Below are 17,529 nucleotides of genomic sequence, written 5' to 3' on the forward strand. Positions count from 1 at the left end.
CCCTTCCCTTTCCCCTCCTTTTCCCTTCCCTTTCCCCTCCCTTTCCCGTCCTTTTCCCTCCCTTTCCCCTCCTTTTCCCTTCCCTTTCCCTTCCCCTTCCCTTCCCTTCCCCTTCCCTTCCCCTTCCCTTTCCCTTCCCTTCCCCTTCCCTTCCCCTTCCCTTCCCTCCTCTTCACTCCCTTTCACTTCCCTTCCCTTTTCTCTTCTTAATGCTTGGATTTTTCTCTTGCCTGAATTCTTAGGAAAGAACTACTAAATCCAACCTGTGGAAATGTTAAGGTCCTAGGTATGTATTACTAGGTTGCTTTTTGATCAATATGTTCCATGTGACATCTTGAGGTCTCTTATTTTCTGGTTTCATAACTATGAGGACAGCAAATATTCATTTATTCTTGCATTTCTTCATTCCTTCATTCACCAACATCTACGGAGCCTCCACTTTGTGCCAGGAGTTGTGGGTATGTTTCTGAAAGCCTAACTGTTGGGCTATATCAGCTGTGTGTTGGAAGTCACAATGAGTCAAAGATGTGGCTGATCTGAAATTTTCAACTGTTCTTTGGGAACTGGCCCTCGGAGGTCTCCAAAGGGACTCCTGACTCTTTTTTGCGGGAGGGGCGGGGGCGGGGGTGGTGCTCGGTGGTCCAGCATTTCTAGGAATGCCATCTTATTGTACACTAGCACCCAGCTTCTGTGGGACAAAAGCAGCAAATGCTCATTGTTTGAGCTCCTTGGAGCGAATACTTAAGTGTCCAAGTAAGCATTAAGCACTCTGCCTCCTCCCCACCACTTCTCTCCGACAAAGCTTTTATACGGAGCACGAGTGCCCATAAATAACAGACCAACCTATAAATAAATACAGCTGGGAGCCCACAAAAGCCCTTGACAAATGCTGTTTATTTAATTTCTCAAGTGTGGTCCATTTGGGATCCAATTGGAAAGGCCTGCTAAGCTTTTAAAAGGCCAGCTTATGTGCTTAATCTTGATTCGCCTTTGGAGGGGCCATCCTGGCATCTCCCCCACACCTGCTTAGTTCAGTAAAGCAGCTGAGTTGTCTATGAGGGATTTGGGACAAAGGAGGGTTTCACAGGCTCTTCTCAATGAGGGGCACTCAACTCTGGACAGGTCAAACTCACATCATCGTTAATCTCGCTGCAACCTAGCTGGTCTGATCTGTCCTCATTATTCACTTACTAGGTGGGGAGGTCTGGATCCTTCCAAACTACCTACCAAGGAGTGAGGAAAACAGCAGTAACAGCAATGTGGAGCCAGTGTGGTCATCTTGCTGTGAAGTGTCTGACTCATTAATTATTTCAGCAGCAAGCAAATCGGGCAGCACATCACAGAAGGAGAACATCTTCTATGAGCATTCGAATGGCCATATGGGACCCTCTCCTGCCCCAGGGCCTTTGAATATGCTCTTCCTTCTACTTGAGGTATTCTCTTCATTTTCACGTAACCAATTCCAGCTTCAAGTTGCAGCTTCTACGCTGCTGCTTCTGGGAAGCCTTCCCTGCCTGAAACCATCCCCCCTCCAAAAGAACAGACGATCAGTTTCCTTGTTATGCTTTCTGACAGCATCCTGTACCTCTCTGTTGTGGTTCTGTTCACAATTTTCAATTAAATTATCCACTGTGCAATTATTTGTTGATGACATGTCTTGCTCCCTTTTGCCCTGTTGCTCATGCTGGAGTGCAGTGGTGCAATCTCAGCTCACTGCAACCTCTGCCCTCCAGGCTCATGCAATTCTCATATGTGAGTCTCCCAAGTAGCTGGGATTACAGGCGTCTGCCACCATGACTGGCTAATTTTTGTATTTTTAGTAGAGACAGGGTTTTACCATGTTGACCAGGCTGGTCTTGAACTCCTGGCCTCAAGTGATCTACCTGCCTCGGCCTCCCAAAGTGCTGGGATTACAGGCGTGAGCCACTGTGCCTGGTCTTGTCTTTCTCACTTCTTATTTGCTACACCCAGATTTGAGCCACCATTGCCACTCAGCAGAGCAATGGTATCTGGATCCTCATGGATCTCTGTTTCCCCCAGCCTCCACCCCTGCAGCCTCTGCTTACCATAGCAGTCAGAGGGACGCTTTGAAAATATAAGTCACATCACATCCCTCCTCTGCTCAGAACTTCCCAGGAGCCCCCCTCTCGTTCTGAGTGAAAGTTTCTTTACAGTGGCTTACCAGGCTCTACAAGATTTGACCTGTGATCTCTCTAATACCATTTTTGGCCACTCCTCACTGGCACATTCTGTTCCAGCCACCCTGGTTTCCCTAGGGCTCCAGAGTAGTCCAGGCACACTCCTGCCGTTGCCGTAACTGGCCATGTGGCTCAGTCCCTCATTTTCGAGTTCCTACACAACTAGCATGTCATCCAAAAGGTCTTCCCTGATCACTCTTACCCTCCCTAAGAATCCTCTCCCTTTGCCTGGCTTCATTATGAACCATTGCATTCACGACCACTTTACACACCGTGCATTTAGTCTGCTCATCGTTGATCTTCTATTGCAAAGCATGCAAGCTCCATAATATTTAGTGTTTTTTTTTTCTGCTCTATCCCCACTGCCTACACCAGTCCCTGACACCACATAGGAAGTGCTTTATGAAAATATTTGGCATAAATGGATGTCATATTTTGATCAATGCAAAGCTTTGCATGGGTTTAGCCAACAAGTAAGACAACTGAATTCTTGAACTGGGGCTTCCTGATCTTGTGTGGGATTTATCAGCAGATATCTGTCCATCTTGCTTTTCTTGTCCAGCTACAGGCAGAGATTCTACAACAAAAGTCTTAGAGATTCCTGGTGGAATATAGATAGTTAGGAGGTAAAATGTCCTCCCTAGGAACAACATACACTGGGGCCTATTGGAGGGTGGAAAGTGGGAGGAGGGAGGGGATCAGGAAAAACAACTAATGGGTACTGGGCTTAATACCTGGGTGATGAAAGAATTTGTACAACAAATCCCCATGACAAAAGTTTACCTGTGTAACAAACCTGCACTTATACCCCTGAACTAACAAGTTTAAAAAAAAAATGCCCTCCCCAAGAAAGACCCAAGATAGGGAGAAGAATAGGGCCTCCTGGTAAACATGGAGCCAGTGAGAAAGGATACACTCTGGGAAGACAGCTGGGATGCCGCCGCGACCAACTTGTCATGGGGCCCTGAGGTGTGTGGGTTTGTCTGTCAGCTGCCCAAGAAGCAGCATGGGGCAGAACCAGCCAAAGGCGAGATTAGCTTGGACTGAGCTTCAGTGTCCAGCTTTGGCTGTCGCTAAATTCCATGAGAGATTCTGACGTTAGACTCTGCTGCTTGCGATCTTGTTTGCCTACGTGAAAAAGCCCCAGCTTGATGTTTATCCCAGGAGGCAGAATGGGATAGTGGAAGGAACATGGACTTGGAATTCAGAAGGTCCCAGTTTTGAATCCTAGTTCTGTCACTCATTAGCTATTTTTCTGACCTCTTTTGGGAAATTACTTCACCTCTGAGTTTTGTTTTCTTTAAAAGTAATCCTACCTCCCTCCAAGGATCTGCATACCTCCTGGGCTTCACCTGATTCTCCTCTTCCTCTTCCTCTCACCTACTGTGTTCCAGCCACACTGGCCATTTTCCTATTTCTTGAGGCAATCCTGCCTCAGGACCTTTGTACCTGCTCTTCCTTCTGCTAAAATGTGCTGTTCCCAGTTCTGCAGGCTGATTTCTTCTCATCACTCGGGTTTCAGGCCAAATGTTCCCTCCCCAGAGAGGCTGTCCTTGATCACAACATCAAAAATCGCCTCTAGCCACATACCTAATAGGCAGTCACTCTGTTATATTTTCATTATAACATTTAATATTATTTAAGAGTATCTTATATATGTATTTATTCACCTGTTTTGTCTTTGTCTCTTATTCACCACTAGATGTTAAGTTCTGTGTGAGTAGGGACTTTCTCTTATTTACTGATTATTTCCTCAGCATCTGGAACAGCTTTTGACACATGGTAGGTGTTCAATAAATATTGGAAGAATGGATAAATGGTTTGTTATAAGGAATACATGGATTGTGGTAGAATAATTGCAAAAAAAAAAAACACCTGCAATTCTTCATCCATTATGCACCCTTTGCAGTGATTTTGCAGCTAATTCCATCAAAAGATAGGGTCAATTGCTCTGCCTAAGCTGAATCTAAGCTGGGCTTGTGACTTACACAAGCCAATAAAATGGTGGCCATTAAAAGGGGCCATAAAATGCTGCAACGTGACAGCATGCCAGTTCCAAGCCTCAGCTTCACAAGGTTTTACATGCTTCTAATCTATCTCATGGAAACCTGACTTCATTATGAGAGACATGTGATCCAGTCACCCCTGTCACCATTCAATAGTGGGACATGTGAATGAAGCCATACTACACAAGCAGGCCCTAGCCAACCTAGTGGCTGAACACAGATGCATGAGAGAATCCAGCTGAGATCAGATGAAGTAACCCAGATCAACAGCAGCAACCAGCCAAAACACAGACTTAAGAAAAGCCACTGAGTTTTGGGCAGTTTGTCATGCAGTGATAACTACCTTATACATGGAACACACACATGCACACACACACACAGACACACACACACCCCAGACACATGCTTTTAGCTTGACACATAGTAGGTGCTTAATAACTGGTAGCTACTTACTGGTGTGGGAGGTGTGCATTATTTGGTGGTTGAAGAAGCCTTTCCATGTGGGGATCATAAGTTTATGAGTTGTGTGGCCATTGTATTGACCAGGAGATATGTGTCCCCATTAGGCCCTGGGCAGTCCATTTCTACTAATAGCAAATACCTTTCATGCCTTGCACTTGGTCCCTTGACCTCAGGGTCAGAAGAGCATTGAGAAGCCTTATGCAGACCTGGCTCTTTGTTTGACCTGAATAATACATGCATTTTCCTCTTTCTATGATGTTTTTAGGCCACTGATTTATGGCAATGAACATGCCCCTCCACTTGCCCTGGCTTTTCTTAATGACCTATCATGAATTATCCACAAAAGAAATGTTAAACGAGCTAATTAGACATTAACCTTACATTATAGATCAACCACACAATTGGATCCTTCACAGCTACCAATGTGATAGCATAAAGCATTAAGTATTGATGGTCCCAGGAAGGGCTGAGAGAATGGAGGGAGAGAAGCAAAATGAACCAGGACAGGAAAGCGATGAAGACACCTCCTTGCAAGCCTGCTGGTAGGAGGGGGGATTGGTGGGACGGAGTCATCCTGCCTGGGGTTTGAATCTGGATGTACTCACTTATTTGCTGTATGATCTCATCAAATAAAGAATGGTAACGTAGAGCTCTCACAGAGCGGTGAGGAGTAAGTGAGATAGCATATCATAAGGGCCTGCCACGGACAAGGGCCCTGAAACAGATTCTCTTCCCTCTCCTTTTGGAAAATTTGTCTTATACATCCCTCACTCCCCACCCTATAAAGATAAGCCATGCTTAATTCTAGGTAGAATCAAGTTAGTATTTTTTGACAATCAACTTTTATTTTAGATACAGGGGGTACATGTGTAGGTTTGTTACATGGGTATAGTACCCAGGTAGTGAGCATAGTACCCAGTAGGTAGCAGTTTGATGCAAAAATTAGCAAAGTCAAGTTGGATAACATCCTTCTAGTAATTAGCTAGGTGACCTTGGGAAATAATTGTCTCTATAATTACAAATAATTTTACATATAAATAATATGTATGATGTATATATGTATATACAGCTATACACTGGGGAGTGTGTATATATTTGTGTGTATGTGTGTGTGTCGATGTATGTAGTACTTTACAGCATACAGAACACTTTCTTATCAATAAGCTAATTTGCTTCACAGAACATGCCAGAGAGGTAGTCAGGGCATGCTTGATTTTCTCCATTTAACAGATGGAGAAATTAAGGGTCATAGAGGGCAAATGACTTGTTAAGGGGTAGAGCCAAGAGTTGAACTTTAGTCTTTAATTCTAAGTCTTGTTTTATTTTCATGATGCCATTCAACCTCTCTCTCCAAGTTGCTTCCATTATTGAGAAATGGTCCTCAATTGTACGATGCAGGATGTATGGAGCAAGCTTGCTCTGCCCACACTGCCTTCTAAAGGAAACTTTCCTGGCCTGAGTTTTTGTTATGTAGGCGGCCATGTTGTGTATCACATGATCCTGCTCCCTTCATTCACCCTAGCCATAACTTATTGGATGAGAGGTGGGCACCTGATCAATGGCAGCCAATCAGTAGGTTTGCCCATGAGTAGGGGTGAGACTGGGCAATCAGATGATCTCTTAGGAACATAAACTAAGTGGACCCAAATGTGAGGAATGGCAAGAGGTTGAGGTGGGACTGGGGCAGACAGGAGCCAAGTTGGGGCAATATTCTGAGAACAGGAACGTTATAGAGTTGAGGGTGATGGAGCAGATTAGGAGCAGACACAGACAGGGAGAGGAAGGGTGAGGAGAGAAGAAAGGGGAGGAGAGAAGGGGGTGGAGGGGAGAGGGATGGGAGGAGGAAGGAAAAGAAAGAAGGGACAAAAGAGAAGGGATAGGAGAGGAGACTGAGGAGTTGAGAAATTGCTTTGTATCCTAATCTATTCTGGTTCCATTTGTAGCCCCTGCATATCCTCACCCCCTTTTTGCTTTGAGATAGCAGGAGGGGGCTTAACAGTGATTGTCAAAGCCCAAATTCTGGGCTTCCTGAGCTCTGCATCTGTATATTCTTGACATGACATGGAGACAAAGAGCATACGTACTACTTCACTGAAAAATAATTCTTGACCTCCTGTCTTCCAAAGCCTATTCGATGGCTATTTGGAGGAGACAGAGGAGCCTTAGGCAGAATTCTGGGTCTTGATGGAATTAAACATGAACACACGCCTTTTGACACCGTCAAAGAGTGTGAAGGGACCATGACAGGGGAGCTGGATAGCTGACACCATGGTGAGTGGCCGACTTTACAGATGTGGGGCTCCCCACCCTACTCCGGGGTGCCAGGGCCTTAGATCTCCATGTCACATGGTGTCAGATGTCCTTGTAAGATGGGAGTCTACAAAGGACCCTCCCTGTTACACCTGTGTAGATGATGAGTCATAGGAGCTCAATGTCATTGCTGCTCTTGTTACTCACTGCGTCCCTGGGATCAGATACTGTCCCCAAGCCTGATTCCAGAAAGCCTTGTGAGGAAGTGAAGCATTAATTAGAGTGGTAGAAAAGTGAGTTATATCAGATTTCATAAGGCCATTTTTGGGTGGACTTGGTGTGAACCTATAACCAGGAGGGTCAGTTTTGCTTTGCTCTCTACACCTGATGATTGCGCCGGGATTCAAGATTTCCACTGCAAACTCTGGAGGGGCTGAAAACATTGTGTCCCAGGAGCTGAAGCCATGACATATTAATAATGCATTCTGGATGCTTTGAGTTTTATTAAAACTGAAAATATATCTACATTAAAAACAAGTAGTGGCTAAATTTCATTTTGCAAAAAATTGCTGTGGTTTTGCTCTTTTTAAGGCTGTTTTCAAGGGGAAAATACATTTGGAAACACCAAATTACTTTTATAATCTTTTCGTTTTTTGAGCCCTAAATTAGTGAAGGCATTTAGAGCAGTAATTGAGTGGATATTCTTGGCCTACTTGTGGTGAGGCCAATCATTCTGAACTCAGGTGTACAAGAGAAGGGCAATTATCACCTATAGTCTATATGCTTCTAGAGGAGAGTTTTCATGCAGGAATTTGCTAAGCACCCTGTCTCATGCAAATGACAGTGGAAGATTTAGTAACCTGAGGTTGTCCTGCCTCCCTAAATCCCCCAACTAGCCTTCCTTCTTCCTACTTCCACTTCCAGGTGACATCTTGTTCTTCTATTCTTTTTTTTCTTCTGAAGACAGGGTCTTGCTCCGTCACCCAGGCTGGAGTGCAGCGGTGTGATCATGGCTCACTGCAGCTTTGAACTCCTTGTCTCAAGCAATATTCCCACCTCAGCCTCCAGAGTAGCTGGCACTACAGGAGTGCGCTGCCATGCTTAGCTAATTTTTTTAATTTTCCACAAAGATGTGGTCTCACTATGTTGCCCAGGCTGGTCTTGAACTCCTGGCCTCCAGCTAGCCTGCTGCTTTGGCCTCTCAAAGTGCTGGGATTACAGGTATGAGCCACCCTGCCTGGCAATTTTCTTCTATCCTGATTTACTTCTTGCCTCTCCTCCCATTGCTTTTTTAAAAAATTGTGATAACAGATATAAAGTCTGCCATTTTAACTATTTTTAAACATACAATTCAGTTCATATTGTTATGCAACAAATCACCACCATTCATTTCCAGAACTTTTTCATCTTCCCAAACTGAAATTTTGTACCTGCTAAATAATAACTCCCCCTTTTCCCCTCCCTCTAGCCCTTGGCAACCACTGTTTTACTTTCTATGTCTGTGAATTTTACTACTATAGGTGTCTCATATAAGTGGAATCATATGATTTGTCCTTTCAATGTCTACTTCTTTCTGTTAGCACAATACTTTCAAGTTTTATCTATGTTGTTGCATATAGCAGACTTTCCTTTCTTTCAAGGCTGAATAATAGTCCATTGTATAGATAGACCACATTTTGTTTATCTATTCATCAGTTGATGGACATTTGGGCTGTTTCCACCTCTTGGCTATTGTGAAACCTGCTGTAATGAGCATAGTCATACAAGCATCTCCTTGCCTTTGCCACCTTCTTCAGAGAAGTATTTAAGGTCACACAGTGGGGAAGTGTCCTTCTTCAGGGGCTCACCCTGCAGCCTCTAGCTTTGCTTTTTATCCCATGTCACAGTCAATGGGACTAGTCAGACCAGCCAGGTCTAAGGATACAACAAGTATGGACCATCAGCTTGGTATGTGGTTTTAGGGTAGGTGGGACTGGGGAGACAGAATAAAGAGGTGGGGTGACAGTCAGAGGTGGTGTCCAATGGGGCATGCATATTCTAAATGGCAGGGCAGGATGCTTGAGAAGAAAGAGCTTGGACTTGGTGTTACACCATCCGGGCTTGAATTTAGGCTGTAATCCTTACCATCCTCAGCTGCCTCATGTGGAAAATGGGCACAATGTTTCCTATGCTCTGGGGGCATCTTGAAGATGAAAGGAAACAACCTGTGCTCAGGGCAGGCATACAGGAGTGCTCGATGCTGCTTGGCTTCTTCCGGCCTTGCATAGTACAGACCTTAATCAGCCCAGGAGCGCAGAGACCAGGGCGTTCAAAGGACAGATTCTTCCACTATGGTTTCAGGCAGAGAAGAACTAAAAATGTGAAATCAGAATTTGTTTCAGGAAGGGGCGGAGGGTGCAGTGGCTTCAGGCCTCAAGTTTCCTCCAGGAAAGTCTCACTCTGTGGCTCCCTGCCCTGGGAGACCTCTTCGGCTTCCAAGAAGCTGTGGCTTGAACTCCATCTTCTTTTACATCTTAAGATCCAGATCCTTGTGTTGGTATCTTCAAGTTGGAATGATGCCTTCGAAGCCGTTTGAACAGAGCTGGCTTTTCTCTTCTTTGCCGTTTCTTTCCTTTATTTAGTGTGCAGAAGGGGGCTGTCTCCTGCCCAACCTTGGGAATCCTGCCTCTGAATGGGAGTTCCACCCAGCAGTCGAAGGAAGGAGAGAAATCCTGGGTTCCCATGTCCTGGATGAAGGCGGGGCCTTTTCCAGATGTTAGGGCTTCTGCTTTCTTGTGTCCAAGAAGGGGAAGTCTGAGCCCAGCAGAAAGAGGGTATGGTCCTGTCCCTGTGGCTCATTTGACAAACATTTCCTGAGCACCTACTATCTGCCTGGCTTTGTGTTAGGTGTGTGGATGTAGCAATTGATGTCAGCTTGTTGCCCTCATGGTACTCAGAGTCTTGAAGGAATGGCAGCAGCAAGTGAAATGACAGTGCCTCTTCATCAGGATAAGGAGAGTAATGGTGAGAGGCCCAGGGTGCCATGGGAGCAGAGAAAAGGAGCAGCTAATGCAGGGAAGGCTTCCTGGAGGAAGGAGTGTGACCCCAGAGAAACTTATGAGATGCAGACAAAATAACCACATTAAGAAGCATAGAAAGGCCAGGTGTGGTGGCTCATACCTATAATCCCAGCACTTCGGGAGTCAGAGGCTGGAGTATTGCTTAAGCCGAAGAGTTTGAGGTCAGCCTGGGCAACACAGTGAGACCTCATCTCTACAAAAAATTAAAAATTATCCAGGTGTGGTGGCTCATGCCTGTAGTCCCAGCTACTCAGGAGGCTGAGGTGGGAAGATTTCTTGAGCCTGAGAAGTGGAGGCTGCAGTGAGCCATGATCCCACAGATGCAGTGCAGCCTGGGTGACAGAGGGAAATCCTGTCTCAAAAAACAAAACAAACAAACGAAAAATTAAGGAAGCACAGAGAAGGCATGGTAGGGGGAAGAAACTATGTGCAATGATCTGGATATGAAAGGGATCAATTTAGTATTGCTGGGGAGGGCAGTCATCGAGGGATAGAGAGTATGAGAAATAAGTTGAAAAGGTGAGCAGGACCCAGGTCATGAAGCCTCTTACAGGCTGTGTTAGGAGTCTGGATTTGATCTCAAGACCACAGGAGCTACTGAGGGCATTTTGGCAGGAGTCAGATTTGCATTTGGGAAGTTCCTCTTAGCTGCAACAGAGTGGAGTCTGGCTGGATTGGAGAAGGGCGAGGAAGACAAGGAAGCCATTAAAAGACAAAATCGGGCCTGTCTTGGAGGCAACAGAGGCTGGGTTCCTTCCATGCATGGCTCAGTCAATTCATGGCCCTGAACCTTGATTAAATACCCAACGGTGTACCCACTATGGTACCAAACCACCCAAATCAACACCACTCATCCCCACCAGATGGCTGATACCCAGAGAGTGAGCGCCTGCCTGGAGACATGATGGCCAAGGAGGCAAAATGGATTTGAAGATGCAGACTGGGAGGGGGCGAGGGGAGCACGTCGCTGGAGGGAAAGGGGGAGAGAGGTATAAAGGTCAGCTGGGGCTTGCGCTTGGCACGAAGATTTATAGCCTCCCCAGCTCTTGCTCTGGCTCTACCTCCCCCTCCCCGTCACCCACCCCCTTTCTCTTTCTGGCGGCATGTTCTAGAGACACACATTATCTCTATTAATACCAGCCACAAGGTCATTACTCAGGCACCAACTTTTCCTCCAGCATAAATATTTATACAGGACTGACCTGTGGCTGCTGCATTTTCCTTTTATTTAATTCCTGCCGCCTTTTGTGTCTTGCTAGTCTGTCGGATAACATGTTTAGCTCCTCTGTCTGGAAACTTCGGAGCCAGTCAAGTCTCAGGGAATGGTAGGGGGGCTGGGGGTGTGTGGGGGGTGCTTGGGGTGGGGGAGGAAGGAAAAGAGGGAGGCAGAGTGGGTATCTCTTGTGCGATACCAGTGAAAACCTAAGGGGTGAGAGTGAGGGACTCTTGATAGGCTATTTAATAACAGACTGGCAAAGTTGTAAAGGAAAAGACCCACAGTCGGGGCTCTTTTCTTCCTCAAGCCTGCAACACCCCTCTGCTCCCCACCAAAAAAAAAAAAAAAAAAAAACCAAAAAACTTCAGGTCAGAAGCAGACTTCCCTTAAAGCTAATGAAGCTTAGGTTTGAGGACCCCACATTTGCAGAGCCTCTTCTTGGGCCCTGAGTGGGGACCTTGCAAAATGTTCCTGTGGTCATTATTCTTTTAAAAATTTGCAAAAATGAGATATATTTATACGCTTTCTCTTAGAGGTCCTCCCTCTTGAATGAGCCATAGGACCCCAGGGCCTGGATCGGTCCATGGTGATTTGAATGATATATGGCTCTTTTGCTGGCATTAAATGTTGAGATGTAAATATTGCATGAAATAATATTAACAGTAACAATAACAACAACCATAATAACAACTGCTAGTTTTAAAGAGCCTATTGCATACCAGGCTCATTTCATTTAATTCTCACAATGATGTGGAGATAGGCACTGTCATCCCTAGGACACAGATGTGGAATTTGGGACTCAGGGAGGTTGTTTCACCCAAAGTCCCACAGCTGCTAAGTAGAGAAACTAGGACATGGACCCAGGCTTGGCTATGCTTTCCTCTAAACTTCTAAAATTGGGAATAACTGGAGGTAGCATGCCTGCTATGCACCAGAAATTGAACAAATATGTATTTTCTTTCAAACTTTCTATGAAATACTCCTGCAAGATAGGAAGAGAATATTGGCTCTGTTCTGCAAAGGAGAAACCAGAGGCTTGGAGAGGAAAGTAACACTGCTAAATCCATACAACAGATACATCTCAAGACAAAAGAGATCTGGTGTGTTTGATTTTTCCCCAGCACCATGAGACCAAATATACGGTGAACAAAGGTTGGGAGGGAATGGCCCTAAGGCAGTTATGTTTGGTAGTGCAACTAAAGGTGGTTTTCTTTTCTTGTTTTCTTTTATGTTGTTTTGGCAGTTTCGTAAAGGAAATTTCCTACCTTTTCTAAAGCAAAAATAAAGATGCCAGAGAACCCCTCTTTCTTTCCCTCTGCAGTGGATTGGATATGAGGCCTATGTGGGGACTGCCAGCCTTGAGCAGAAGGTGCCACGTGTCAGAGTTGTGGTGAACACTGGTGTAGTTGTGATGTAGCGGTGGTTGATCAAGAGTAGAAGGCTGGTGCTTTGGAGAACTATCTCCCTGCTCTTGGATTTCCACAACTCACTCCCCTACAGCCCATATCCCAGCCTTGCAACGTGTTCCAGTGACTCCTGGTGGACCACCAGCCTCCTCTAAGAGAAGAGATACGTCCTTTTCACTCACAATGTGCCCTCAGAACCTAGCACAGTATCTAGCACGAGTGTGTGCTTCGTAACTATTCCTTGCATGAGTGAATGAATGAATGACTTCTCACTAGAGACTACCTCTTAGAAGCATTTAAAAGTTAATGAAAGCTCTGAAAATTAGTGAAATCCTTAAAGACATAAGGGGTCTGTGTTCACTTCAAAGGATACCAACACAGAGCACAGCAGGGGAGATCTCAGGATTTGAAGTCAGACAAATAGCCATCTTTTTGCTATCTAGTGGTGAGACTGTCTTTCCCATTGGTACAATGATGGGTGGACTGTATGAGTTCTATGTGGTGAGGCAGAGGTGATGAAGTGAAGAGGAGAGAATAGTTTGGTTAGGAATGATAGCCAGACATGGGCTCAAGTCACCACTTCACTAGGACTAGCTGGTGACACCCACATACCCATCCATCCTCCCATATATCATTCGTTGGTTCATTCATTCATTCATTGATTCATCATTCTTTCTTTTCTCTTACTTTATTGCCTAACCACCCACCATCCATCTATCCAACCACTCATCCACCCATCCATCCATACATACATCCCTCCCTATCCATTCATCTATCCACCCATTCATCAATCCTTGCAGCCATTTATTCATTCATAGTTAGTGTCTGATATGCAATGACTCATCCTCTCTATGCCTCAGTTTCCTCATCTGAAAAATGGGAATAATCACAATACCTAACTCATTGAGGTTTTACAAGAATTAAGTTAGTTGATACATATAAAATATAAATCTGTTAAAATAATTCCTTGCACAAAAGGCAGATCAATATATGCTATCTATGATTAGGAGTGATATCTATGAATTGAGAGGTATTGTATTCATAACAGCAGTCATAGTAGTTCTCATTGGCCAAGCACTTACAAAGTGTAAGACATTATTTTATTTACTTCTTGTGAAACTCTATAAGCTGTTTACCCTTACTGTCATGGGTCCCATTTTGTAGATGGAGAAACTGAGGCATAGGGCAGCTAAACCACTTGGCCAAGGTCACATAGTCTTTTGACAGGGGCAGATATCAATCCAAGTTTGACATCAAAGTTTGTGGAGACAAATTTAGATACCAAGGCTAGGCAAGTAACTTCAATGGATGCAAATGACCACGAGACAAGGGTTAAGCAGCTACAGGTGTTTTGATGAAGCACAATAACCTAGTTTCATTTTCTTTTGAATTTAAACTGACTCTCAAGCTTGGCTTCCATGTGAATCAAGTGTGAATTTTTGGAAAACACTAATGCAGGGTGCCATCCCCGAAGATGGTGAATATGACTGGTATGAGGGATGGCACCTGAGCAGCAGGATTTTTGTAAGTTTCCCGGGTGATTCTAGTGTGTAGCCAAGACAAACAGCCCTGTGTAAAAGTACTGATTGAACCCAGTAAAGGCAAAAAAGCATGCTAGCTGCCATATTCAGCTAAGGAGTCACCAATTTGCAATCTTACCTGGAGATATAATGGCTTTGATTGAGATGAATCCATTCATTCATCCACCCATCAACTACCTACCCACACATCCATCCACCCTCCCATATATTATTCATTGATTCATTCATTCATTCATTCATTCATCTTCCTTTCTCATACTCAATTTTCCATGCATCCATCCACCCATCCACCTTTCCATCCATTGATCCATCCATCCATCCTTGCAGCCATCCATTCATTTATTCGTCTACCTCCCCACCGACCCATTCATACATTAGTCCATCCACCCTCCCAGTCATCTATCTTTTCATTCATCTATCTATCCTCCCTCCCCCTGCTTTCTCTCTCCTTGCTCCCTTGCTTCTTTTCTCCCTCCCTTCCTTCTCTTTCAGCAGACCACAGCCTGGCTTGACCCTCAGTGCAGGCCTCTTTGCAATGGCACAAATTCAGCTTTTCCCCCTTCCCTTCTCTCAAATGTTCCTTTTCCATGACTAAGGTGCTAGTGAACCTCTTTGAGGTGCCTGGTGGAAGTTAGCCAGAGAATGAAATCTGTTTCTGCTTTTCCCTGCATGGCCTTTCTTTCCTGAGGAAGTCTCTTATAAACACTTCCAGCACTGGAGGATGCCAAGACTTTTGAAGAGCTTCTCCAAGTTGAAAGGCAATCTTGAGTACATACCTGGTGTGTGATGATCTGGATCCATGGGGAGTTTTAAGTGGGGTGCTGACCGTGCAACCCAGGACAGGCCGCAGGGGCTTGTTTCTCCTCTGAGAGCTGGCAAAGGGCAATGGTAACACAAGGGCAGGACTACAAAAGCTGTTCCTGAGTTTCTGACATGACTTTTTAGTTCAAGAGTCTCTCTCTATTCCAACTTCTAAAGCAAGGGTTCTCTCTTGATGCTACTGTCATTTTGGGCCAGATAATAATACTTTGATGTGGGGCGCTGCCCTGGGAATTGTAGGATTTTTAGCAGCATCACTGATTTGTATTCTCTAGATGCCAGGAGCGTCACTCTCCCTACACCTGCCAATTTTGACAATTAAAAAATGTCTCCAATCTGGGCATGTGGCTCACACCTGTAATCCCAGCACTTGGAGAGGCCAAGGTGGGAGGATTGCTTGAGGCCAGGAGTTTGAGACCAGCCTGGGAGCATAGAAAGATCTTGTTTCTGCAAAAAAATTAATAATAATAAAAAATACATCAATAAATACATTTAAAAAATATCTGCATATAGCAGCACGTGTCTGTGGTCCCAGTTACTCAGGGGGCTGAGGAAGGAGGATTGCTTGAGCCCCTGTATTTGAGGCCGCAGAGAGCCATGATTGTGCCACTGCACTCCAACCTCCGCAACAGAGTAAGACCTTCGTTCTTAAAAAAAGAAGTCTTCAGTCATTGCTAGATATCTCCTGGGGCAAAATCACCTCAATCAAATCCCAGTATTCTAAGCCAAGCCCATAGTAATTGGCCAAGATACCACCCACTGGAATGTTCTCTTTTAAAATTATGATTGTTAATTATAGTAATAGCTAACAAAATCTTTAAAATAGGCTCAGCATTATACATGTCTTTCTCTCCAGTCATAATAACATGTGATAATAATAGTAATGACAATTAACACTGATAGAACTCACCATGTTCTTGGTTTCATGTATGTTAAGGATGGCGGTTCTCCACTATGGCTGAACGTCAGAGTCACTCAAAGAGTTTTGAAATTCATAATGCCCAGGCATACCCTAGATCAATTACATTAGCATCTCTGGGGGTGGCAGCCAGAGCTATCCAGGTGATTCCATTGTACAACCAAGATAGAGAACTTCTGATCTAGGATGACTTTATGTCCGGGTTTTCCCAAGACATTTTACCGTGTACATCCATTGTCCCAGAAGAGTAACAACATTCACTTCTCAAAGTGCCACCCTTTGGACAATAGATTATGTAATTATCCCTTGTACATATAATTCCATCTTCTTACCAATTCTTACAGAGAGGACCAGATCCCCAGATATGCCTGTGAAGATCTGAGACCCAGAGGGATGAAGGTGTTGGCTCAGGTTTGCACAACTTGTAAATGGCACGACAAGGTTTCAAACCCAGGTCCCATTTCCCTTTAGAGCTGGGGCTGCTGTCCCTGTACTGCACTGCCACCCATACCAGCCTCAGTGGAGGAATTCTAGGCATATTAAGCAGCTGAACCTTTATGAACAGTTGGTCTGGGATAAGGAAAATTTTTCTTTTATAGTGAAAACATTTAAATGTTTCAAGATCCTAAAGTGTCTTTTTTTTTTTTTTTTTTGAGACTCCATCACCCAGGCTAGAAGGCACTGCAGCCTCAGCTTCCTGGGCTCAGGTGATTCTCCCACCTCAGCCTCCTGAGTAGCTGGGACTACAGGTGCATGCCACCACACCCAGCTAATTTTTTGTATTTTTTTTTGTAAAGACAGGGCTTTACCATGTTGCCCAGGCTGTTCTGGAACTCCTGAGCTTAAGTGATCTGCTCGCCTTGCCCTCCCAAAGTGCTAGGATTATAGGCATGAACCTCTGCACCTGACCTCTAAGGTGTCTTTAAGATCAGCAGCACATAAATTTTTCTTATTGGAATATTCCTTTTTTTTTTGTATGTAAAAGCAACACATGGCCAGGCACAGTGGCTCACACCTGTAGTCCCAGCAGTTTGGGAGGCTGAGGTGGGTGAATCTCTTGAGGTCAGGAGTTCGAGACCAACCTGGCCAACATGGTGAAACCCCGTCTTTATTAAAAATACAAAAATTAGCCAGGCATGGTGGCATGTGCCTATAATCCCAGCTACTTAGTAGGCTGAGGCACAAGAATCACTTGAGCCCTGGAGGCGGAGGTTGCAATGAGGTGAGATCACACCACTGCACTCCAGCCTGGGTGACAGAGTAAGACTCTGTCTCATAAAAACAAAAACAACAACAAACAAAACCCTTTTGTTTTTCAGTCAGGGCAAGCTAGGTTGTGCTGTGGTAACAAACAACTCCCAAATCTCAGTGATCTTGAAAGCAAACAAAGACAAATATGTTTATTTCTCTTTTATACTATATGTCCCCCTTGGGGCAATAAATTGTTCTCTGCTTGCCATGTAAGATAGCATGTCATTTAAATGCTACAGCTCAGAAGTGACACATGTCATTTATACTCACAACTCATTGGCCAAAACTAGTCACATGGCCTTACCCAAACAGAAGGAGGCCAGAAAGTGAACTCTTCCTATGTGCCTAGAAGCTGGAGAGCTAAAAATACATGGTCAATAGGAATGGCAACTACCTACATGT

The sequence above is a fragment of the Hylobates moloch genome, unplaced genomic scaffold, assembly GCF_009828535.3.
Source record: "Hylobates moloch isolate HMO894 unplaced genomic scaffold, HMol_V3 SCAFFOLD_12, whole genome shotgun sequence".
NCBI classification, from domain to species: Eukaryota; Metazoa; Chordata; class Mammalia; order Primates; family Hylobatidae; genus Hylobates; species Hylobates moloch.